Below are 26,085 nucleotides of genomic sequence, written 5' to 3' on the forward strand. Positions count from 1 at the left end.
CAAGAGCCTACACAAGTGCGCACGGGCATACACACACACACACACACACACACACCCCTTACCTCCATTCTTCCTCTATAGTTTCACTGAAATTCTGCAGATTCATATTCGATGCTGTTCAAGTAAACTAAAGTGGAAGCCAGGCCTGAAGAATCTCTGAGCAGACAAAACAAATTAGGCCTCCTAAGTGACCTAAACCTTGCTTGATTGCAAACATAAGCAAAACTTAACTTCAGCTATTAAATGCCTATATTAAAGAAAAACATAATTTAAGCCCAACCAATCAGAAGTAGCCAAAAATTTGTAATTATTTAATTAGGGATTTTCCAGTGGGACTGATATGGTTTGGATGTTTGTCCCCACCCAAATCTCATGTTGAAATGTAATCCCTAGGGTTGGAGGTGGGGCTTGGTGAGAGATATTGGATCATGGGGGCAAATCCTTCACGAATAACCATTCCCTTGGTGATGAGTGAGTTCTCACTCTAAGTTCACGTGAACTCTGGTTGTTTAAAAGTGTGTGCACCTGCCCTCCTCCCCTGCTGCCATCCTGCTCTTGTCATGTGACTCACTGGCTTCCTCTTCACCTTCCACCACCAGTGGAAGCTTCCTGAGGCCCCACCAGAAGCAGATGCCAGTACCACACTTCCTGTGCAGCCTGCAGAACCATGAGTCAATTAAACCTCTTTTCTTTATAAATTACCCAGCTTCAAGTATTTCTTTATAGCAATGCAAGAATGGACTAACACAGGCATAGACCAAATAAGGCAACTGGATAACTATATCCAATCAAATTTTTCTTTGCTCTACTTCTGTGTCTGTCCTATAAAAGTCTCCTGCTTTGTGTTCTGTTGGTGGAGGTCTTGAGCTACCCCTTGTTTGGAGCTGTCTGATTAATGAATCATTGTTTGCTCAAATACATTATTTAAAGTTGTACTTCAATTTACTTTTTTTTTCTTTTAGAGACAGGGTCTTGCTCTGTCACCCAGACTAGAGTACAGTGGCACGATTATGGCTCACTGAATTCTTAATGTCCTGGGCTCAAGTGATCCTCCTGCCTCAGCCTCCCAAGTAGCTGGACTACAGGTGTGCACCACAACTCCTGGCTAATTAAAAAAAGTTTTTGTAATTAGTCGTATAGTCGGGGTCTCGCTATGTTGCCCAGGCTGGTCTCAAACTCCTGGCCTCAAGTGATCCTTCCACCTTGGCTTCCCAAAGTACTGAAATTACAGGGGTAAGCTGGAGCAACCAGCTTCAATTTACTTTTTAACAATGTTTACATTGTTGTAATTGTGTAAATCCTGTGAATAGCTGAACCATAAATACTATGCTTATTTTCCCTTTTCTGAACAACTTATGCTTTCCCTGAGGTTAACAATTGCCTTTGTTTTTTACCTGACTTACTTTCTCTAATCCATATGGGTAGATATTTTGTTTTTTATAAACAAAGACAATTTTTTGTTTGTTTTAATCATTTGTCCCCAAACTGTGCCCTTCAAGCACAATAATTCCACCTTTTTGAAGCAGTCTCTTCTGGAATCTTCTGGATTGTTGCTCTGTAAGTCTACTATCCAGTTATTGTATTAGTGCAGATTTCCTTCACCTCCCTTCTATGATGGAGTCTCTGTTTCCCAGACCATACATTTTTCTCTTTTAAAATGTACTCCTTTTTTATTAAAAAAAAAAAAAAAATCCAATAGCTTTAGTGTGAGGCCCAGAATGTCTGAAAACCTATTTTTTGTACCCTTGCATTTGATTAATAGTTTTGCTGGGTATAAAATTCTGCCTTTAGTAATATTTTTTCTTCAAATAGTAAAATATTTCTCCGTTGTCTTTCACCACATTGCTTTGGAGAAGTCCAATGCCATTCTGATTCTTGATCCTTTGTATAAAGTATGTGATCTTTTTTCTCTCTGGAAACATATAAGATCTTCTCTTTATTCTCATCAAGATGAAATTTCACAATGATGTGTCTCAGTGAATCAATTTTCATCCATCCATCCTGCTAGGTACAATTGTGAAATTTGATACCTTGGGAACTTGATTCAGGAACTTGATACCTGGGAAGTTTTCATGAATTGCTTCTTCGGAAAATTGCCTTCCATTGTCTCTAAATCTACTTTTCATAATTGGATATTAGACATTCTGATGTGGTTCTATAAATTCATTATTTCTTCCCTCCTATTTTCTGTGTTTTTGCTCCATATCCTGAGAGATTTTCTTAACTTTTTCACTTCTCCTGTTTCCAAGCACTTCTGTTTGTTCTCTGAATGTTTGTTTAAAATTAGTATCTTACACAAGCAACAAAAGCAAAAATAGCAAGTGGATTGCATCAAACTAAAAACTTCTGCAAAGCAAAGGAAACAATTAATGGAGTGAAGAGACAACCTACAGATTGGGAGAAAATATCTGCAAATTATACATTGCATAAGGAGCTAATATCCAAAATATATAAAGAACTTGAACTACTGAAAAACAAGAAACCAACCCTTTACAAAAATGGCCAGCCGGGTGCAGTGGCTCACACCTGTAATCCCAGCACTTTGGGAGGCTGAGACAGGCGGATCACGAGGTCCGAAGATCGAGACCTTCCTGGCTAACACGGTGAAACCCCGTCTCTACTAAAAATACAAAAACATTAGCTGGGCATGGTGGTGAGCGCTGTAGTCCCAGCTCCTTGGGAGGCTGAGGCAGGAGAATGGCGTGAACCTGGGAGGTGGATCTTACAGTGAGCCAAGATCATGCCACTGCACTCCAGCCTGGGTGACAGAGTGAGACTCCGTCTCAAATAAATAAATAAATAAATAAAACAAAAAAAAAGGCCCAAGACCTAGACATTTCTCAAAAGAAGACATACAATGAGCAAAAGATATATGAAAAATGTTCAACATCTCTAATCATTAGAGAAATGAAAATTAAAACCACAATGAGATATTACCTTATACATCTTCGACTGGTTATTAGCAAAAAGTTGAAAGATAAGTATTGGCGAGGATATGGAGAAAAGGAGCCCTTGTATATTGCTGGCAGGAATGTAAATTAGTACAGCTATTATGGAAAACAGTATGGCGGTTCCTGAAAAAACTAACAATAGAATTATCATGTGATCCAGCAACCCCACTTGTGGGTATATATCCAAAGGAATTGAAGTCAGTATGTTAAAGAGATGTCTGCTATTCCATGTTCACTGCAGCATTCTTCACAATAGTCAAGATATGGAAACAACCAAAGTGCCTAATATAAAAAATATTTTATACACACACACACAAATGCAATACTACTCAGCTTTAAAATAAGAAGGGGACTTCTGTCATTTACTACAACATAGATGAATCTGGAGGACATTTGGCTAAGTCCAAGAGAACTGGTTTGGAGCAGAAACACCACATGATCTTATTTATATGTTGAATCTTAAAAAGTCAAATTCATAGAAATAGGGAGGAGAATGGCAGTCGTCAGATGCTGGGGTCGGGGAGAAAAGGAGAATGGAGAAAGGGGAGATGTTGGTCAAAGTGTACAAACACAGGAGAAATAGGTTCTGGTGATCTGTTGCACAGCATGATGACTATAGTTAATATACATTATATTTAAGAATAGGTAACAGAGTAGATTTTAAATGTTCTCACCACAAAGAAATGATAACTATTCGAGGTGATGAATATGTTAATTAGCTTGAATTGATCATTCCACAATGTATACTTGCTCTGAAACATCACGCTGTAGCTCATAAAATAAATACAATTATCATTTGTCAATTAAAAATAAAATTAGTATATTATTCTTATTTCACGGATGCAATAGCTTCTCCTTATTCTCTAAGAATAGTAATGATTAGTAATTTTTAAACATTTCTTTTCCCTTCATAGCTTCTATAACTTATGTTAACTCTGAGTTATATTCCACCTTTTCTGGTTCTGCCTTAGAGGCTGTTCTCAAGTACCAAATGGTCCTTAACTGTCTTCCCGTATTGAAGAATGGGGCACTCAAAGCCGATGGTAAGCTCTGTGCATTTGCATGGGGTTTGTCAACTCTGAGCCTCAGCACAGCGACCTGCTTGGGCCGTTTGCCTGGGGAATCTTGGATGGCAGTATCTATGAGTCTTTTCTCTCATACTATTGGAAGAGCTGCAGTGAAGGCTTCACAAGGTCTCCCCTGGAAGCTATAGTCCTTACTACCATTATTCTGGCAACATGATCAGGAAAATGACCAGTGATCTAAATGTTTGGAATGCAAACATTTCTCTTGCCTGACATTGAAGAATAAGCGAGGAAGGCTGGAGATCTAACTACTTCTTCAAAGAACCTAAAGGATGTTTAATCTGTCCTTCTGCTTGTAGATCCACCTTGATTCCCACTTCCATAGGTCTCTGGTGTCACCAGTTTCTGAGCAACTGGGTTGACTTTAGCTTGCTCCACTGGCTGCTTATGGTTCCGCTTTCTCAACCCTGCTGCATCAGTTACTGTATTAGTCCAGGTTTTCCAGAGGTCAGAACCAATAGGATGTATGTATATATAAAAGGGAGTTTATTAGGGAGAATTGGCTCACATGATTACAAGGCAAAGTCCCACAATAGACCATCTACAAGCTGGGGAAAGTGAGAAGCTGGTAGTGGCTCCGTCCAAGTCCGAAAACCTCAAAACCAGGGAAGCCAACATTGCAACCTTTAAGTCAAAGGCCTGAGACCCCTCAGGGAAACTGTTGATGCAAGTCCCAGAGTCCAAAGGCCAAAGAACCTGGAGTCTGATGTCCAAGGGCAGGGAGGAGCAGAAGCAAGTGTCTGGCATGGGAAGAAGAAGGTGGGCCAGAAGCCTCAGCAAGCCAGCTCATAGCACCTTCTCCTTCTGCATCTGCTCTGCTCTAGCTTAGCTGACAGCTGGTTGGATTGTGCCCATCCACATGAGGGTGGGTTTTCCTCTCCCAACCCACCAACTTCAATGTCATTTTCCTCTGGCAACACCCTCACAGACACACCCAGAAACAATACCTTACCAGCCACCTAGGCATCCCTCAATCCCATCAAGTTGACACCTAATATTCACCATCACAGTTACCAAACTTACATTTGCTTTCCAAACTTCCAGATTCTATTGCTATTATCATTGCTTCTATTCTCTTCATTCCGTAGGTTTATATGTCTTCCAAAATACCTCCCCTGTTATTGCTTTAGTGGGGTTTCAGGAGGGCCTGGAGGCTAACCCCTGCATTCAACTCACCATCCTTGAGTAGAAATCCCCACTCATCTCCTCTCAATGGCCTTGGCTTTGGGACTCTTCCTTTCCTATCTTTATCATAAAAATGATCACGTAAACAAAACCAAAGCAAACACTTTTCCGGTGCCCATGACCATTTTATTAACATTGCTTTAATGTGGGAAAAGAAATCAGTTTCCTCATTTCTTCACTTGCTGTGGAGCATCTAACAGGAGCGATGAAGGGAAGAAGACTTAAGAACAAATTCCAAAGGAGGACCGAAGCGATTCTTCCCAATCCTTTGAAAACAACCCTCGCCGGATAGATCTTGATGAGCCCAGTGAACAACCTCATGGTGCGAGTGCTGCCCCCTGGTGAGCAGGCTGGTGCTGCTTTTAGGGTTCTCAGCTCTCCAAGATGGTCCAGGGAACACCAAACATTGCCAGGGGAGGAGAGATTTGAACTCAGACTAGAAGAGAAGAGGAGAAAAGGCGTTCTAAATTTAAAATTCTTTTTCAGTTTTTACCAGTCAGTGTGTCTATGCCAGTATCAATCAATACACCCACTGTGTGTGGCCTATGAAGATAGTGAGATGTTGGTGAAAGGGATATAGCATTACTGAAAGAACAGCTTTTTCTCTGGCTTCTAGGATGTTGCTACCCTTGCACAGAGGGAAAGTGCCCTTTGTGAGGAAGAAGACATGTCATTCCACATAAAACGCACCAGCAGTCATGTCATCCATACTACCATTTTATTAACCATTTTACAGCTGCGCTATCCAATATGGTGGCCCCTAACCACATGTGACTAAATTCCAATGCATTAAAATGAGGAATTCAGCTTCTCAGTCACTCTAGCCACATCTCAACTGCTCAGTAGCCGACGTGGCTACCACACTGGACAATGCAGGTAAAGAACATTTCTGTCATTCCAGCAAATTCTACTGGACAGTGCTGCTCTAGAGCCCTTGAAGGTGCCCGGAGGCTTCTGTGATTCTCACAGACAGACAAGCACACCTTTATCTGTGTTCCTCCAAGTCTCTGTTCCCACCTCAGTCACAATATTCATCACAGTCTGACTTGAAATGGAGTTAGTCAAATAATATGTCTGTCTCTTCCACTTGACTATAAACTCATGAGGGCTGGGACCAAGAAATCATTATTTACCATTATTCTCAGCAGAGCCTGGCAAAGAGAAGTCCTTGAAGAAATATTAGTTGAAGGAATGACTCGATTATAAACTCCCTGAGGGCAGGTCCAGAATATTCTGATTTTTGTATTCCCCACAGTTCCTCAAGCAAAGAGGGAACCTCAGTAAATGTCTGTTGAGTGATGGCATGCTCTCACATCCACCAGCCTGAAGATAGACGTAGAGTCACTGAGATAAAAAGCCAGATTGCTGTGGCCCCTGGACTCACCAAATGCCTCTCGCCTCTGCCCCTGCACATCTGTCTCCTCCGGCTTTGCACCCCCCAGCTTGCCTCCATGTAGCAGTTCTGATCACAGGTTGCCCCCATCCTACTGTCCACATACACCCAGACTCATGCACACCCCATGCTCATACCTTCCTGTGTCGCTTGGACATCCTCCTGCCCTTCCATCCTACTCACACTGCAAGGTCGGCAGAAGCTCCGCCCTCTCCCTGCATCTGCTCCACCCACTCAGGCCCAGCTGATTTCAGGGAATTGGCCTGGAGCCCTTACAAACCCTCGATGTCTCCTGTTTTTAAATTCTTCTTATGTTTCTAGGTAACACACTATACTGCGTTCTTGAATTCTTTGTACTGTTTTCAGCCACTAGTTTTTCTTTTCAAACAGATGGCAAATTCCATGCGGATTTTACTCTTATTTTGTGCTGAAGTCCTTTCTAGAATGGAAAAGGCAAGGCGCATACCCAGTCCAATCACATTTTATAAATAAAGAGCTGAGTGCAGTGGCTCAAGCCTGTAATCCCAGCACTTTGGGAGGCAGAGGCAGGAGGAGCACATGAGCCCAAAAGTTCAAGACCAGCCTGGGCCACATAGCAAGACCCCATCTCTACAAATAAAATTCTAAAAATTAACCAGCCATGGCAGCACATGCCTGTGGTCCCAGCTACTCCAGTGGCTGAGGCCAAAGGATCACTTGAGCCCAGAAGTCTGAAGTTACAGTGAGCCGTGATCACACCACAGCACTCCTGCCTGGGCAACAGAGAGAGACTGTGTCTAAAAATAAAAATAATATGAATAAGGAAACAGAGTCAGGGATTAAGGTGACCTGCTCAGGGTCACTCAGGTGACAGTCTTACCTGCCTCACTCATAGATTTGGACTATAGATTTGTGCAGATAAAGTTCAACCAACATGGGAAGAATCATGCTTCTGAGGGACTCTGCGTCAGCTCCTTACGCCCAACTGCACTGGTTTCCTGCCTGCCTTCAGCTCACCAGCCTAGCTAGAGGAGCAGCACCTACCTTAGGCCTGGAAGAAAGTCTACATGCAGAGGAGGTGTCAGCTGTTAACTTGACAAAAGATAAGAGCCAAGGTCGTGATCTCCTAATGGCCAGCCAGCCTATTAGTTTAGCAATATATGTCTCCAATGTCAGAGCCATGACTGGCGGAGGTTTGATTTTTTATTATTCAGGAAGCGCTTTACTTGAAAATGAGAGAAACCTCTAGCAGCTGCTGGAAGTCCCTTCTGTTAAAATAATGACAAGCAGAATCTTCACCTAAGAAATCTGGCTACGTGCTCCTTCTGTTCCACTGTGCTCTGCTTCCTGGGTACCAGAGCAGAGAAATGGTTCAAACCTGTGGGCCTATAAAAAGAGGATGCCAATCAAATGTAAATGATGATCCCATTAAATAATGATTTTCATTTAAACCCAGCAATACAGATTTCTCGGACTTCGTGATTAGCTCTGTGTCAAATAAACTTTGCTCTTTTTCATTTTTTAAAAGCAGTTAATTTGCGATATTTTGCGATAATTTTAGGGTTGGGGTTGGGCTTTTTTTTTTTTTTTTTTTTTTTTTTTTAGTAGTGACCAAAAAAATCTTGCTGCACTCAGTCCCCTGAGAATGTTGGGTCGAGTTTTTTGATCCCGGTGACTCATTGATTTGCGGGCTGATGTAGTGCGAGGGGTCCTTATTAGTGGCGTCTGTCCCTGCTGTAATGTTTTTGTTATTTTTCCTCATTTGTTCACTCTGACATCATGTCATTACAGAATGGTGCTGTTCAGGCCCTGCCTCGGCTGTTCGTTAGCGTGTGTTTAATGAGCAGCTTAATTGAGCTGTCTAGTAGGCCACCTGTCGCCCTCCGGACTTATTAACATACTAATGGTCTGACATTGTATTCTCTGACAGGCAACAGGGCTTACTGATTTGATGTCTGGACATGGGGATTTTATGCAGGAATGAGAGCAGGCTTTGGGAAGGAGGTTTAAAAAACGCAAATTAACTCTTTGGTATCTATGTGTTTATGGCTCTCTTGTGGAAAAAAAAAAAAAAAAAAGTTCAATCCCAGGCAGGCAAGGAAAGCATGTTATGGGTAGGGGCCTGGCTCCATCCTTGCAAACCCAGTTGTGGTTCTCCAGGAGAAAATAACGCTCCGCGTGAGAAGAGCCAGGCTTTGTTTCGATTACAGTGTTATTGTGAGGAATTGCCTCAAAGGAGAAGTCTTCCGCAGCCCCGGGGAAAGTTATGTGATTAGACTTTTTCTACTGTAGCTAAGCAAATGGAAAGTAGCAATTCTCCTTTTGAGGAATTTGAGTGTGGTCTGTCCGCTCCCCTCCCCCCCTCCTTTTTTTTTCTTTTGACAGAGTCTTTCTCTGTCACCTAGGCTGGAGTGGCACCATCGTTGCTCACAGCAGCCTTGAACTCCTGGGCTCAAGTGATCCGCCCATCCTCAAGCAAGCAGTTGGGACTGTAGACGTGTAACACCAAGCTTGGCTAATTTTTGTTTTTTCTTTTTTTCTTTTTTTTTGTAGAGACAGGGTCTCGCTATGTTGCCCAGGCTGGTCTGGAACTCCTGACCTCTAGTGATCCTTCCACCTTGGCTTCCCAAAGTGGGATTACAGGCATGAACCCAGCCTGTCCCCACCTTTGAAATCCAGCTGAGGACTGGATTGTGAACCCTGGGCTGATGGGAATGGCTTAGAGAACTGTCTGGAGCTGTCCCATGCACATTGGTAGAGAACAGTGGTTTTGTTGGTGTTTTTCTTCTGGGATTGCGTGATTGGGTCTTTTCTGTCCTGGGAAATTTCAGGGGTGTGAGCATTAGTCACAGGCCACAGGAAGACTCAAGTCCAAGGACAACACAGAGAGACAGCTTATGCAGGGGGACTGGAGGTTCCTTTTCTGTCCCTTAACCTTTCATTCCTAGTGTTTCCTCCTCCTTCAGTGCCTGCACACAGGATGGGCATAGACATAATTGTAAAGAAAAAGCTTCGTGAATTTTAAAGAAGTCAGTCTATTGAAGGGTCGTGACCAAGGGCTGAACCAAATCCCACCAGCAGCTGCGGAAGTGGGGTGGCAGCCCATCAGGGGACTGGAGTTGGCTACAGCCTCCTGGGCCTGGGCTGAGGTTCCTGCCAGGTTAGCCAAGGAGCTGCGGGAGGCTGGGTCTGCAGAGAGAGCCAGAAAGCATTCCAGAAGCCGCTGCCCGGAAGCTGCGTACCAGAACTTGGCTTGCAGCTGGCAGACTCTCTTTATAAAAAGCCGCAAGTGGTTTCCCTTCCTCCTGGGCTCTGAGCAGGGGGAATGCCGCAGTGGGACAGTCACACTTCCTTCTCCTCGCTAGTCCCCAGCCATGGCAAGAGGAAAGCATGGGGAAGAAGAGCAGGAACCTACCCACTGTCTATTTAATCCCTCTTTCTTTTCCCCCTCCATCTTTTTTTTAAAGAGTCAGTCTCACTCTGTCTCCCAGGCTGAAGTGTAGTGGCACGATCGTAGCTCACTGCAGTCTCCAAACCCCAGGCTCAAGCAATCCTCCAGCCTCAGCCTTCCAAGTAGCTGGGACTACAGGTGCACGCCACTGTGCCTGGCCTAATCACTTTGATGGGAAGAGGAGGAGGAGGAGGAGAAAGAGGAGGAGGATCATAGCCTTCATTTTTATCTCTTAAGCTGAGCCTTTTATAAACATGATCTTACTAAGTTTTTCACTCCAGGGTTTCTCAATTTCAGCACAACTGACACATTGGCCCGAATAATTCTTTGTTGTAGGGCATGTCTTGGGCAATGTGGGATGCTGAGCTGCATCCCTAGCCTCTACCTACTAGGTGCCATCAGCACCCCCAACCCAGCTGTGATAACCAAAAATGTCTCCAGACATAGCCAAATGTCACTGTACATCAGGCAGGGGGAGTGTCCCTCAGTTCAGAAACACAGGTCTGGAGGTAGGCATACCACCCTCAGTTTGTAGATGAGAGGCAAACACCCTGTGAAAGAGGAATGGAAGCTTCACAGCTAGCAGGAGGCAGAGCAGGACTTAGACCTGCTGTCTGTTGGCTCTCACGCCCTGGCTCATTCCTCTGCCCAGTCCTCTCCAGTCATGGTGTCATCAGTGGTGACTCACCTGTCCACGTTCCAGTGCTGACCATTAGAGATCTATCTTAGGTCAGATGTTTGCTAAGGAATTTGTATATCATCTTTTAAAATCCTCTCAATATCCCTTTGAGATAGGTGCTATCATTAGTCTCTTTTAAGAGATGAGGAAACTAAAACTCAGGAATTAAGTAACACGTCCAAAGTCAAACAGCTGATAGGAGAGTCTCACTCAGGCATCTCTGGCTTCAAAGCACAAGTGTTTTCTAATACAGCACCCAGAACTCCAGCCATCTGCACCTAGAGACCTCCATGCTTAGGATCTATTCTCTTTTCTTGCCAAGAAGAAGCACTTCCTCCCTTTATTTCCCTGGCTGACCAGGGTGCTGTGCCTGTTAAGTTTCCCAAGGCCAATTGTGATGGTTAACTAACTTTATGTGTCAACTTGACTGGGCCACAGGGTGCCCAGATATTTGATTAACATTATTCCGGTTTTTTATGTGTGGGTGTTTTTGAATGGGATTCATATTTACATCAGTAGACTCAGCAGAGCAGATTGTCCTTTCTCATGTGGGTTGGCTTCATCTAATCAACTGAAGGCCTGAATAGAACAAAAAGGCCAACCCTCCCCCAAGTAAGAGACAATTCCTCCTGCCTGACTGCCTGCAAACTAGGACATCACCTTTTTCCTCTCTTCAGATGCAAACTGAAACATCATCTCTTCCTGGGTCTGGAGGCTGCTGGGACTCTGCTTGTTCTCCAGCTTGCCAACTCACCCTGAGGATTTTGGAACTTAGCTTCCATAATCATGTGAATCAATTCCTTATATGAAATCTCTTTCTGTCTCTGTATACATTATATTAGTTCTGTTTATCTGGAAAACCCTGACTAATACAGCATTTGTTCAGCTTTTACACACAGCAGCTTCTTATATCCCCACATTTTCAGCATTTCTGTTTCATTTTGCTTTAGGACTGACTTGTAACCAATGTGTACACAACCAATATGTATGTTTCTAAAAAATGTAATCTGAGACTGATGATGTCAAACATGTTCTTTTATTGTTGGCCATTTGGATAATTTATCACTCTGTGCTATATTCTGGATGAGTTCCTCCACAATGATCTTCCAGTTTGTCAGTTTTCTCTCTAGCCATCCAATCTAGGGTTTATTCCATATACTGGCTTTGTAAATTTCAGTAATTAGCTGCTTTGTCCTTTTAATCCAAGATTTCTAAATGATTCTTTTTCATATCTATCTGTTCTTTTTTTCATTTCTGCCTGGTTCAAGTTCTTAATTTCTTGTCCTTTTTTTTAAAAAAGAAATCCTGTTCATCTTTCCTTTAACTCTTAGAAGATATTCAGCATAGTGACTTTTTAAATCATTTTCAGATTACATCATTGTTTTCATTTTCTCTTAAGTGATTTCATCTCTTGATTTTTAATTTTTTTTGAATAGGTGTAAGTTTATTTTTGTTTTATTTCATTTTGTAGAAGTGGCTCTGTACTCACCATTCCCTTTCTAGTGGTTTCTTGTCTCTATGTGCCCTCTTAGAGTCTCTGGTTCAGAATCACATCTTACAGTGGGCTTTCAGAGTGTTCGTCCTACAGAGATAACTGGGGATATTTTAGTTCTAGTCACTGAACCGCTTAGTAAAATGGCCAGATGCTGGATGCAAGGCTGTATTTGCCTTTTCTCATCTTGTATTTTCAGTTATGCAGGGGTTCATAGATGCATTTTATATTCTCTTATAAGAGGGAGCCACATTCCTCCCTAGCTCTGTTCTTCTGCCTTCCAATCACCCTGCAGAAAATGAACTCTCTGCTTCCTTTAACTGCTTGCAGATTCACAACCCAGTAGGCTGCTAGCTTCAGTAACTAATTTCCGTTTTAAGTTTCTAGCCCATAGAGATGTTATCTTTTTTTTCCAGCATGGTGATTTTTAAAAACTCTACCATTACTCTGCATTGATGCAGATGGGGGGCTCGAAGCATAAATCTTGATGGGGTTTAACTTTCCCTGCTGTGTACATTTCTCATGACCATTCTACAATATTTTATCAAAAAAATCTCCCTACAGGAAATAGTCACCTAGTTGTTACCTTGGCTTTACAAAGTGCTATGATTAGGAAGTCAGAGTGCTTCATGGTCTAAAGACTGCCTGGGTTCAAATCCCAGATCTATTACTTATTTGTTATGGAAACTTGGGCCAAGTTATTTAATGCTTTAAGCCTTGTTTCCCTCGTCTGCAACAAACATCAGTAGTATAACTTCCTGCAGTTGTTCTGAGGATTAAAGAAGATAAGCCATGGGAAAACATGTCCCACTGATTCTCCTGGCACACAGTCAGCCCTCAATTAATGTCTGCCATTATTATGATGGTTATTATCTCTTGGTTAGAACCAAATATCCAACTTTAGAATAGTATTTTTTTGAAAAGGGCTCTAGTGGCCTGAAAGGCAGAAGAGAGAAATGCCAATAAATCATTAAGTTGTTACGTTTTTCAAAGTATCTTTATATGTTTTATTCTTAATCCTTCAACAAGTCTGTATTCTTTTTTTTTTTCATTTTACAAATGAAGAGAAAACTGAGCCATAAGATGAAGAGAAAACTGAAGCACAAGATTATTGCACACTTTTGACCATATGCACAGGAATTAAAAGTCACACTCACTTGATGCTCTCTGGGACATGAGAAGTGCTACCATTTCTTGAAAGGAGATTAGGAAGCAGCCCTGGGAAACCCTGGTACCTTTTGGAAATCAGCACTCTCCATTTCCCTGTTGCACTGTCAGTGTCACTGTGCTGTTGGTGGTCTTGGACCACTGAGATCACATTAATGCCAACAACAAGCCAGCAACTCAGAGGGCTGCCGTTTGCTTCTCCAAACCCATTCTTCACTCACCTGTGCTCTGTTCTGTGTCCTTTATCTGCATGGATTATAGCAACAGGTTCCCTACCCTCTGGCTCCTGGCTATACCTGACCAATAGCAGAATGAGCAACTATTTACAGAATCAACCTGGGACAGGGTCATATAAGACTATAAATCAGGCTGGGTATGGTGACTCGTGCTTGTAATCCCAGCACTTTGGGGGGCACCCAGTCACAGCTGTCCTCTTATCAAGCCCACATTACACTGAGCCCTGGTGTCAGCCCAAGGTTATGACATTGAGCTAGCAATGTTCTCAATAAAAGCATTTTAATGTGGAGCCCTTATTGGAATTAAGGTTGATTTTATGTGTCATCTTGGTCAGGCTATGGTGCCCAGTTGTTTGGTCAAACACTGCTCTAGATGTTGCTGTGAAGGTATGTTATAGATGTGATTAACACATAAATCAGTACACTTTAAGTAAAGCAGATGACCTTCCTTAACGTGGATGGGCTTTTTCTAAACAGTCAAAGGCCTTCAGAGCAAAGACTGAGGTCTCCCAGGGAAGAAGGAATTCTGTCTCCAGACTGCAATATAGAAACCCTGCCTGAGTTTCTAGCAGATTTTGGACTCAGGTTTGCAACATCTACTCTTCCTTGAGTCTCCAGCCTGACACCTGCTCTGTGGATCTCAGCCTTGCAGCCCCAATTGTGTGGACCAATTCCTTCAAATAAATTTCTCAGTGGATGGATGGATAGATAGATAGATAGATAGATAGATAGATAGATAGATAGATGGATGGATGGATAGATAGATGATAGATAATAAAATGTAGATTTTTTTATTGATTCTGTTTCTCTGGAGAAAGGGTAATAATAATGTATAGTAAACACATACATTCTGTGAAATCCTTTTAAAATTTTGCCATGTAATACACTAGCAAGAACAAGTTTTTAGACATGCAAGAATTAGTTTGCAGCTCTCCAAGATTGTCCATCCACTTTGTATCTAAAGACTTGTTTTGGTAAACCAGACATTTCGCAGTGAGATCCTTTGTACTAATAAATTAGTTATATGAGTTAGTCATGTCCAAAATGGCCATTATTTTACATAGCCTGAAGTACATTGGATGGCATTATAAGTTAAACCTTTGTTTCTCATGGAAAATGGTATTAAAACACAGAGATCATTTTAATTTTTAAAATCTTAAATTGGATTACAAATAAACTACTGATTTAGTAGAGAAATTGAGAAAGCTCTGTTGCCATTTTCTGTTTTTTATAGTTTTAAACCTGCTTTATTATTATTTTTTAAAGTATCACTTTTTTGGAATGAATCTAAGCCTTATTTTCCTCATCTGCTAAGTCCTTTTTTTTAAATGAGTTTTTTCATAATGTTCACATAACATCAAACAACTGAAGTCCAGTCTGCCCATCCTTTTCTATGCTCCTTAGGGGCTCTTCAAAGACCACCAGTTTTGAAGAAAGGGCATATAAGTTCTGTTTTGCTGTAATCCTTGTCTCCATTATCAGCCTCAGTGTATTTCCCAATTAAACAGGGACATCCTTCTTATCCCAAACTTTGAAAATGTGACTTTGCAACAGACCAACAAAATAGCCACCTTCTAGGCATGTGTCTAAGGAGACTATCTCCTACCATTTCTACAAGGGCAAAAGTCTCATTGTTTCTACACATTTTGAAAGAAATGAAAGTTGACCAAAAGCTTTCATTATGAAATCATCAATATCCCAGATAAGCAAATCACACCCCCTAAATATATGACAATTAGCAGATAAGATTTTTCCATTTTCATTGGTAAGAAGTTTATAGACTGAAAAGAATTTGCCAAAATTTACCTTTGCATTCTTAGTCATATCTGTAAGTAGATTAACAAAGTCTAGTTTTTATTTTTATTCTTTTAATGTATTTGTATATATATTTTTGTAGTGATGGGGGGTGATATGGTTTGGTCATGTCCTCACTCAAATCTCTTCTTGAATTCCCATGTGTTGTGGGAGGGACCAGGTGGGAGGTAATTGAATCATGGGGACAGGTCTTTCCTGTGCTGTTCTTGTGATAGTGAATAAGTCTCATGAGAGCTGATGGTTTTACAAAGGGGTGCTTCCCTGCACAATCTCTTTTCTCTTGCTTGCCACCATGTAAGACATGGCTTTCACCTTCTGCCATGATCGTGAGGCCTCCCCAGCAATGTGGAACTGTAAGTTCATTAAACCTCTTTCTTTTGTAAATTGCCCAGTCTCAGATATATCTTAACAGCAGCATGAAAGCAGACTAATACACAGGGTCTCACCATGTTGCCCAGGCTGGTCTTGAACTCCTGGCCTCAAGCAAGATTCCCACCTTAGCCTCCGAAGGCACTGGGGTTAGAGGTATGAATGTCTAGTTTTTATTAGGATAAGGTATCAGTAATCTTTTGGTTTACATTTTCTGAGTTTATAAGAGTTTATAAACTCTTTATAGAAATCAAAACAATTTCAAACTCCATTTCTCAAATCAGAGCACCTGAGAGCAAGGGAGAATGGTTTTCTTATTGTTGTTACCATGATTCAGTGCTGCAGAAAGCATGATTGTGGGAAAGATAGGAAAAGATCTGTTCTACCATGTAAGGGACCAACACATCTCTTATTGTTTTTATTCATCTCTTTTGTTTGCTTGCAAGACATTTCAGTTATAACCTCTGAATCAGGAAATGTAGCCTTACTGAATCTTATAAAATGATCAAAAGAGTGATTTGATAAAGCGTGTTCATTTGTGTGGTATGACTGAGCTAATGCAGCAGCTGCTATTTTTGACTGGACATTTTTTGGTAGGTGTCTTTTGATTGACTTAGGGATATTGGTCTCATCTTAGAATTATGAGATGTCGTCTCTACATGCACTTTCACATCCCCTTCTCCACTGTGCCCAGTTCAAAACTCTTTTCTGCATATTGAGCAGTGTGCTCTGTTTTGATTATTTACCTCTCTAATCCAGTTGTACATGTCCTTCCATATGTCATTAAGATAACACAGTTGGTTAGCCTTCTTTTCCAGTGATGCCTGGGTTTATGCCAACATTGGTATTGTAATCACTATCTTTTTAAATTATCTGAACTCTTAGAAAATATGGCCACAATATTTACAACTGCTAAAAGTTAAATGAGCACTACTTTGATACAAAGGACAACAGTCAGTTCACAGGTCAAGTCAAAGACAGACTGTTAATGCCCATGATTTTGCAATGCACTTGTGACGCACACTTAGATGCAACCTTGGGAATGATGTAACAGTGGATGGTCCACTATTCTGAACGACAAGCTGTGGTTCCCAACCTGAGCAGTCAGGGGAGAAACAGCAACACGGGTTATGGAAGGTGGATCATCTGCACTGTACCCACTTACAGACAAAACAGTATTGCATTCAGCCCCTATTTTTGGGGCCACCATATGGTTTTTACACATTTCCCCCAAGCTTCTGTGCATATCACCAAATTGATTTTCCGGGATTAGGACTTTCAGTGCTAAAACCAGGGTAATCCCAGGCAATCTGAGACCATTGGTCACCCTACCAATGAGGAACAATTGTGGGTTTGGAGGGCAGGAGGAAAAGAAATTACAGCTTCCTCCCTAAGGAATTGATATAGGCCGGCTTCATCCGTTGACCAAAGCACCCAGGACCTGTCACGTGGATTTCTCTCTGTCGCTGTGTTCCAGTAACTGCTCTTTCCCTCTGCACTTCAGGCCCAGGGATTGTAACAGAGCCCTGCTCTTACTAGCCCAAGAAACCTTCACTGTCCTTTGTGGTTTCTCTAGACTCTACCCACTCTTAACTTCTAAATAATAATTAAATAATTATTAAGTGACTAATTATTTATTATTTATATTTTCATATATTTTCATTATAATTATATTATTTATATGTAATAATATTAATATATAAAATATTTCCATATATAGATAAAATATAATTATATATAATTTTTAAATAAAAACATATATGTATTATATATTATAATTATATAATATAATTATATATTTATATAATATATATTATATATAAATTTATAATTATATTATATAATTATATATTTATATAATATATATAATATATAAATTTATAATTATATTATATAATTATATATTTATATAATATATATAATATATAAATATATAATTATATAATTATATTATATATTTAATATATATAAATATATTTATTATATATATTTATAATATATATAATATATAATATATAATATATTTATATGTAATAAATATATTATATACAATATATATAAAAATATATACAATATATTTATTTATATATAATATATATAAATATATAATTATAATATATAATACATAATTATATTATATATTATAATAAATATAACTATAAATAATTATATAAGTGTAATTAGGAAATTAATAATGTAATTATATAATTAATAAGATAATAAAGTATATAAATTATAAGTAATTTATATAAATTTATAAATGCATACTTATACATTAAAAATATAATTAATTTATATATTATTTATAAATATCAATTTTTATATAATATGCAATTTATATATTAAATATTTTACACATCTATATATTATATGCAATATAATATAAAAGTATATTTCTATAATTATTAATCATAATAAATATATAATGTATATATTATACATTGTATATATTACTAATTATAAGGAATAATTATTAAATTAACTGATAAATAATTACAAAATACTATTTGTAAGTAATTACTTGGTTAAAATTTTCTTAAATTACTCCCTATTAATGGACCATCTATTTGTTGCTAGGTCCCTGACTGATACAATAGCGGGTTCCAGGAGTAGCCCCAGGAAACAGACCCTCAGAACTGAATTTGAAGACTGAGATAGCCACGTGGTGTGCTGGAGCCAACTATGACTGGCTCACAAGAGCTGATTGTGTACATCTCTTTCCAACTACGTGTTGAGTGAAATTATGTTGGTAGATTGAAATCAGCCATAGTGGGAATATTTATACCGTAGAAATTTGCAAATGCTACAAATTAGGGCTTCTTTCTTTTCTCTTTTTTGTTTCTTTCTTTGTTTCCCCCCTCCCTCCCTTTCTCCCTCCTTTCCTTTCTTACCTTCCTCCTTTCTCTTTAAGAATCAATCGTTCAACACTTACCAGCAGGCCACTAGCTGCTCATCTATTTGCATTGTCCAGTAATATCTGTCTTGCCAAGGGGAAAAGGCACACAGGTAATCCGTGGCACACTGTGATGTGTTATTACTCAAATTATGAACAGTGCTGGCATGAAATAAAGTTCAAGTTGAGGGCAAAGTGTAAAGAGACTTTGATCCTCTTGTGATTCTAAACATTTATGGGGGTAAGTGAGGACACAGCAAAGAAGGTAGCCGTCTGCAAGCCCACTTCTGGGCTCCTGCCTGTTCACTCATTGTTACTCAGGGAATCCTTATTAGTTTCTTTTGCTCTGCAAGCTTACACTTAAATTCAACATCTGAGCTGAGGTCATAGCTGAGGCCAGAAAGCTTGAAAATCAAGAGGTGAGGAAGGCTGGGATGAGGTGCTGACATCTATGCAGATCCAAAAAGCAGTCAGGAAAGGTGGCCAGAGTTGTAAATCCAGTCCAATCCATGGTGAGTGACTGATGGATTGGTCAGCCAGTCAGTGACTTGGAACAAGACTCGAAAATTGATGATAAGGAGGTCTGGGAGTATGTGGATGGATCTCTTAGAATGGGCATGGAGTCATGGCTGTTATCCCAGCACTTTGGGAGGCCAAGGCAGGCAGATCACGAGGTCAAGAGATCGAGACCGTCTTGGCCAACATGCTGAAACCCTGTCTCTACCAAAAATACAAAAATTAGCTGAGAATGGTGGCATGCACCTGTAGTCCCAGTTACTCGGGAGGCTGAGGCAGAAGAATCACTTGAATCGGAAGGTGGAGGCTGCAGTGAGCCGAGATCGCACCACTGCACTCCAGCCTGGGGAGAGAGTGAGACACCATCTAAAAAAAAAAAAAAAGTGTGAGCAGAGAGTATAAGGATATTCATGCCTTCTTCACTACAGGGCATTCACTGTGGAGGAGGTTCTCAAAAATCAGGTGTGTAATGGACTGAATTGTGTCTAACCCCGCCCCCTAAATTCATATATTGAAGCCCTAACCCTTCAAAGTGACTATATTTGGGATAGGGCCTTAAAGGAGATAATTAAGATTAAATGAGGTCATAAGAGTGTGGCCCTAATCCAGTAGGACTGGTGTCCTGATAAGAAAAGGAAAAGACACCAGAGAGCTCTTTCTCTGCACACACAGAAAAGTGGCTAAGTGAGGACACAGGAAAGAAGGTACCTGTCGGCAAGTCACAAATAGAGTCCTCACCAGAAATTAACCTTGCTGGCACCTTGATCTTGGACTTCCAGTCTCCAGAACTGAGAGAAACTAAATGTCTATGGTTTAAGCTAACCAGTCTTGGTATCTTGCTACAGCAGCTTGAGCAGAATAATTGAGGTGGTTAAGTTAACCTGTCCTGTAGAGGCTGACTAACCATGTTGCTCACTCAATGGGCTGAGACACAAAGTGGCCATATGGCAGGGGTGGAGGTTTATAAATGGGTTCATCACTATGAACTTTTCCTCACCAGGGCTGATTCAGCTACAGCTATTGATGAGTTTCCAACTTGTCAACAGCAGAGACTATATCTGAGCCTCTAAGCTGTTACTATTTCCCAGGGGTACCAGCAAGTTGATTTATACTGAACCCTGTATTAATCAGAGTTCTCCAGAGAAACTTAACCAATAGAAGAGAAAGACAGAGATTTATTTTAAGGAAGTGGCTCATGCAACTGTGGAAACTGGCAAGTCCAAAATCTGAACCTATGTAAGAGTTGATGCTGTGGTATTGAGTATGAATTCCACAGGGCAGCAGGCTGGAAACTCCTTCTTCCTCAGGAAACGTCAGTCTTTACTCTTAAGGCCTTCAGTGGACTGAATGAAGCCAACATGCCTCACGGAGAAGAATCTGCCTTAATCAAAGTCCATGGATTTAAATATTAGTCATATCTAAAATATATCCTTATTGGAACATCTAGACTGGTGCTTGACCAAACAATTGGCCACCATGTCCCAGGCACGCTGACACATGAAAGTAACCCCCACAGAGCCCTTCCACCATGAAGGGGGTAGAACTTTTTCTTCACAGAGATAGATATATCCCTGATAGAGATTTGCCTTCCCTATTGACATAGTTTGGATATTTGTCCCCTCCAAATCTCATGTTAAAATGTGATCCCAATGTTGAAGGTGGGGCCTAGTGGGAGGTGTTTTGGTCATGAGGCAGATCCTTGTGAATGGTTTGGTGCCCTCCCTGAGGTAAGGAGTGCACTCTTGTTCCTTTAGTTCACATGAGATCTGATTGTTTGAAAGAGCCTAGCATCATTCCCTCTCTCTCTCTCTCTCTCTCTCTCTCTCTCTCTCTCTCTCCCCCCTCCACCCCCCGTTCCCCCTCTCCCTCTCTCTCTCTCCCTCTTTCCCAGCCTGTGACGTACTGGCTCACTTTCACCTTTTACCATGAGTAAAAGCTTCCTAAGGCCTCACAAGAAGCAGATGCTGGTGCCATGCCTCTTGTACAGTCTGCAGAACCATGAGCCAAATAAACCTCTTTTTAAAAATAAATTACCCAGCCTCAAGTATTCCTTTATGGCAACACAAAATGGAATAACATGCCTATTCATAATGCTTTGATCAGCACCACTGTTCCCGCACTTGCAGAATGCTTCCACCATTGCCATAGTATCCTACACTATCACCTCTGACCGGGTGACATATTTTAGGGCAAAGGAAGTGTGGCAATGAACTCATACCCAAATTAACCCAAAGGGCCACATCACCCAGAAACTTAATAAAGAGTGGAGTGGCCTGAGGATGGCTCAGGTATAGTTCTAGGTGGGAGACAACATGCTGGGAGGTCAGAGAGCTGTCTACCTCTGTCCCATGTGTCCTTAAAGAGATCTAAGGTTTGGTGCCGTCTTCCCTTTAGTAAGAATGCACGGGACTGGGGGGCGAGTAGGGGAAATGAGTGTCGCTCTCACTATCATGTTGTGAAACTCTTTGGAGGAGTGTTTGCATCCCATCCCTATCTTCTTGGACTGGGAGATGTGGAGGTCTTAGTGCCCGTAATGGTCAGTTTGAAGTATCAACTTGGCAAGGCTATAATACCCAGTTATTCAATCAAGTACGAATCTGGATGTTGCTGTGAAGCTATTCTGCAGATGTGATTGCCATCTACAATCACTAGCTTCAAGGAATGAAGATTGTCCTCTACACTCTGGGTGGAGATTTCCAATCAGTAGGCCTTAAAAGCAGAGCTGAGGCTTCCTTGAGGAAGAAAGTCTGCCTTTGACCTGCAGCATCAACTCCTGCCCTAGAGTTCCAGGTGGCCCTTCCTGATGACCTACCATCTGGATTTTAGACTTGCCTAGGTGGCTGCCACAACCTCGTAAGCCAATTCCTTGCAATATATCTCTTGATGTATATATGCTACTTGTTCTGTGTTTGTTTGTTTTGTTTTTTGCTGGAACCCTGACTGATACAATGTCCAAGGGGAACATGCTTTCCAAGTCATGGCTTTTGGGGAGAAATCTTCCTGCTGCTTAATCAGCAAGCAGAGAAGGGGTCACTGTGTTGAACACAGTAATTGATCCCAATAACCAAGGAGCAAGTTACCTAATGGGTGAATGGAGTTCTATGTGTGGATCCCCAGAGATACACTGGGAAGTTTCTTAGTACTTCCTTGCCCAGTAGGCTTAGACAATGGAGAAAAGATCTCCAAGGACACAGATGCTTCCAGAATGAAAGCTTAGCTCAGTCCTCTAGTTAAAGAACTCAGGCTAACCGAAACTGGCATAAGACAAGGGGAACTCTAGAAGGGTAGTAGGAAGAAGGCAGCTGTGATAGCCTACTTGGACTTGTAACCTGCTCCATCAGGAACCATGGTGGTTATACACATCAATCATTCCTTTCCCTTTTCCCTCATTACCTTGAATGAAGGTGGTTAGTATTTTAGGTTTTAAGTGGGAGCTGGCTGAATTGATATCACCCCACAATGGTACAGTAACTGATGGGACTTTGTATGACTTTCTCCTTGTTGGGGACACAAATTTATAACCTGGGTAAAGGACAACCATAAACACTGGGGGATGAAGGGTACCCTGTGCTGGATGTCTCTTGTTTGCCCCTCCAGCCCTGCTTCCACCCTGCTCTATGCCCACAAGTCTGACCTCAAAGGGCCACATCAGTGGGCTCCCGTCCTCTCCGACTTCTGGTTGTCTCCAGTCAATGGGGACGTCATGGGTTGGAGAGGAGACGGGGATAGAAATATGAGGTCAGTTCATGTGCTCTCCTGATCCTTCTCTGGGGTCACTACAGGCTGGTCAAATCCCTCCAACCCCAGCCCTCTGTGCCTCAGGCTCCTGTGCTCTTAGGCCTGAAGGGGGTAAGTGCCCACCATGATTACTAGCCCAGAAACACCACAGTACTCCCTGTGGCTGCCCTGTAACCTGCCCACATCATTGAAAAGGGTCCGTTTATTACACTTTCCTCAAGTAACACAATTTGAGCATGCTGTCTGTTGCTTGCTGTACCCTGAGTGATAAAGGACTATTTGGGCTTATTGAGCTCTGAGCATCTCTCCAAAGAAGATTATCAAAGACTCATGGATGAGGACGGACTGTGGGAATAGTTGAGACCACTTTCCAGTCAACCTAGATAACAAACAGAGGGAGGCTCTGTAAAAGAATAAGATAGTGATTTGGGAACAGAGCATTGCAATGAGAGTACACATGCCACAGTAAACTACATGCATATTCAGGGAGGTGAAGGAACACAAAGGTTTTTAGAGGAGGAAATGAGGTGAGCACATAATTGTTTTGAGGTAACTATCCTTGGCTACAAATATCTATAACAAGGGTGACACCAGTCAAGGTTGGGCAGACAGTTGCTGCACAGATGTTCCTGCAGAAGTATTCTTTGTGTAAGGCTGCAATGGCCTCTGCGCAGGGTTGTGAATTTTGCAGTCCTTTGTGACAATTTGTGTCATCGGGCATACAAACGTAAGAACCCTCTCTTCATGGCTTTCCCTGGCTCTATTTGTGAGGTTGGGTTTTTAACATTAGTGACTCCATTTTCATTCTGACCACTCTCATGTTCCATTTCCAGATGAGACAAGCCGCCAAGGTCGAGAGTGGTGAAGTGAGAAATCCAAGGTCCTTTAGCCAAACACGGCAGGGCAGGGACCCATCTCAGATCTCCTGGGCCCATGCACCGCAGTACCTGACCCTTCCTCCTGTCTGTCTCAGGCTCTGCGAATGACTCTCAGACCACCTAGGTGTAAGGAGTCCTTTATAAATCCTTCCTGAGGTGAAGAAAGTAACACCTGCCTTGTAATCCCATAGCAAGGACCTTCAAATCAGACCAGGAATCAAACTATATATGCAGGGCCCCATCACGGAGGAGCTCTGTGGAAAGTCTGTGGGTTCTAAGTCAAGCCCCGCCCAAACTGCGAGGCTGAGAGAGCTGTCTCCTTAGCCCTCACCAGCTGCTGCTGAATGCCCTGTTCTTAAGTACCCCTATTTAAGATGTCACCTGACAACTGGGAAGTTAACAGATTTTTTTAAGGCATTATCCACGTTGTTTACAATAAGTGAGAAACTCTCTCAAGCATGGGTTTCTACAAGTAATTATGTAATGAGAGTGTGAAGAAATAGCAGCCTTCCTTAACTAAAACGACCTTCTGGATCCATGGGGTCCGGCCTCACTCTAAAGCCCTCCACAGCATATTCACTATCTTGATTGGGAATGTTCCTATCCCATATGCACAGGCACTATGTGTGCGATGCCCATGTATTGTGTATGGGCTGGGAGAGGACGGGGAGAAGCCACCTATAACCAAGGACTTAAAGTGAGAATTTAATACAAATAGCTGTTAACTAGTGATACAATTTTTTAAAAGTCAACTGGAAAGTCACAGACGGAAGTAGCAACTACCAGAAGCAGCACTACTCTTAGCGCTGGCAGAAACAAAGGGAAGAGGTATTTTTAAAATATATAATTTAATGACTCTGAGGAGCAGAAACTCAGATCTCAGAGGAAGGCGCCCTGCCCAACTGCTGATGATGCTTCTGGGCTAATAAGAGGGACCTTGTGGGGCTGAAATTCAGTTCTGAGAGGAAGACGCTCCTGCCAGCTGGTTCTCAAGGTGGGGGAGTGGTACAATGAGGTAGGATCTATAACTGCTGGAAAAACTGCTCACTAGGTGCAGCTTCTACTATGTGAAGGAACTGCTGCTGCTGGGGTGAAGAAGCATGCTTGGGTGATGCACAGAGGGACAGGAAGCAAACAAGAAGGAGCAGGTTCCTTTTTTCTACTTCAACCTTTTAGCTTCTCTTCAGTACACCCTCTTGGCAGAGCCTAACATGGAGCCTGCTGGGAAAGTGGATATGTGGTTTGTAAAACCTCTGCTCCAATCCAATAGCATAGAGCAGAAATTAGAAGGGTGAGTCTGGAGCTGAAAAACAACAATAAATAGCACACCTTCAAATTTAAAATGATGGTTTCTCTCAGAAGAATATAGCCCATGAGGATTTATAGTGGGTGCCAAATTGCAAGAAAGTTGGTCTCTCAGGACAATGGTTTTATTTTCTATATGGCCATCTTGAAGGGTGGGCTCCCATCTGAATGGAGGACAGAACAGACTTAGATTAGCTGGGTGTGGCCAATTGTTACCCAAGCCTCTGGTTGAGCAGCTTTGAGGAAGAGGAAGGGAGGGAGGTAGATCTGAGGACGGCATGTGTCATATCAAAAGGCAATCCCATGGAAACAACCCAAGCATCCATCAACAGATGAACTAATAAAGAAAATGTGGCATATCCATACAGTGGAATATTATTCAGACATGGAAAGAAATAAAGTTCTGTGCATGCTACAACATGTAATATGTTGAAAATATTACACAAAGTGAAATAAGCTGGGCACAAAAGGACAAATGTTGTATAATTGTATTATTCCACTTGAATGAAATATTTAGAACAGGCAAGTTTCTAGAGAGAGAAAGTAGGTTAGAGGCTACCAGTGGCTTGGAAGAGGAAGAGTGGGGAGTTATTGGTTAATGGTTATAGGGGATGCCCTCTGCCTGCTGCCCCAGCCCTTCAAACGCTCTTATAAGCATCATTCCCTATATTAAATGCCTTTCCACATTTCAGGGTCCTGCACTCAACCAGTTCCCCCACTTTGAGTGGGAGAGTGACATTTCTTATCTTTTTAGAGTAGTTCATATATTCACAATAACTCACCCCCTTATTTTATTTGCCTTCTTCAGAGGCTCATAGTCTTCCCAAGCACCACCCTGGCTCAAACATTTGTCTCAGTAATAATGTCATTCGCTAAGCCTCAGTTTCCTCATCTAGAAAATGAGGATGGCCAGACACAATGGCTCAGGCCTGTAATCCCAGCACTTTGGGAGG

At 41.5% G+C, this 26,085-nt stretch overlaps 1 long non-coding RNA gene across 3 annotated transcripts in view; it reads right to left on the bottom strand.

The window, feature by feature from the left end:
• Nucleotides 1-5,325: 5,325 nt before the first annotated feature.
• The window catches only part of LOC119621439 (uncharacterized), a 124,346-nt gene continuing 103,586 nt past the window's right edge, over nucleotides 5,326-26,085 (bottom strand). For all 3 annotated transcript variants that reach the window (XR_012090556.1, XR_005237987.2, XR_005237988.2), the window contains one exon: nucleotides 5,326-5,657. This is a non-coding gene — a long non-coding RNA (uncharacterized lncRNA). The remainder of the gene's footprint in view (nucleotides 5,658-26,085) is intronic.

The sequence above is a fragment of the Chlorocebus sabaeus genome, chromosome 2, assembly GCF_047675955.1.
Source record: "Chlorocebus sabaeus isolate Y175 chromosome 2, mChlSab1.0.hap1, whole genome shotgun sequence".
NCBI classification, from domain to species: Eukaryota; Metazoa; Chordata; class Mammalia; order Primates; family Cercopithecidae; genus Chlorocebus; species Chlorocebus sabaeus.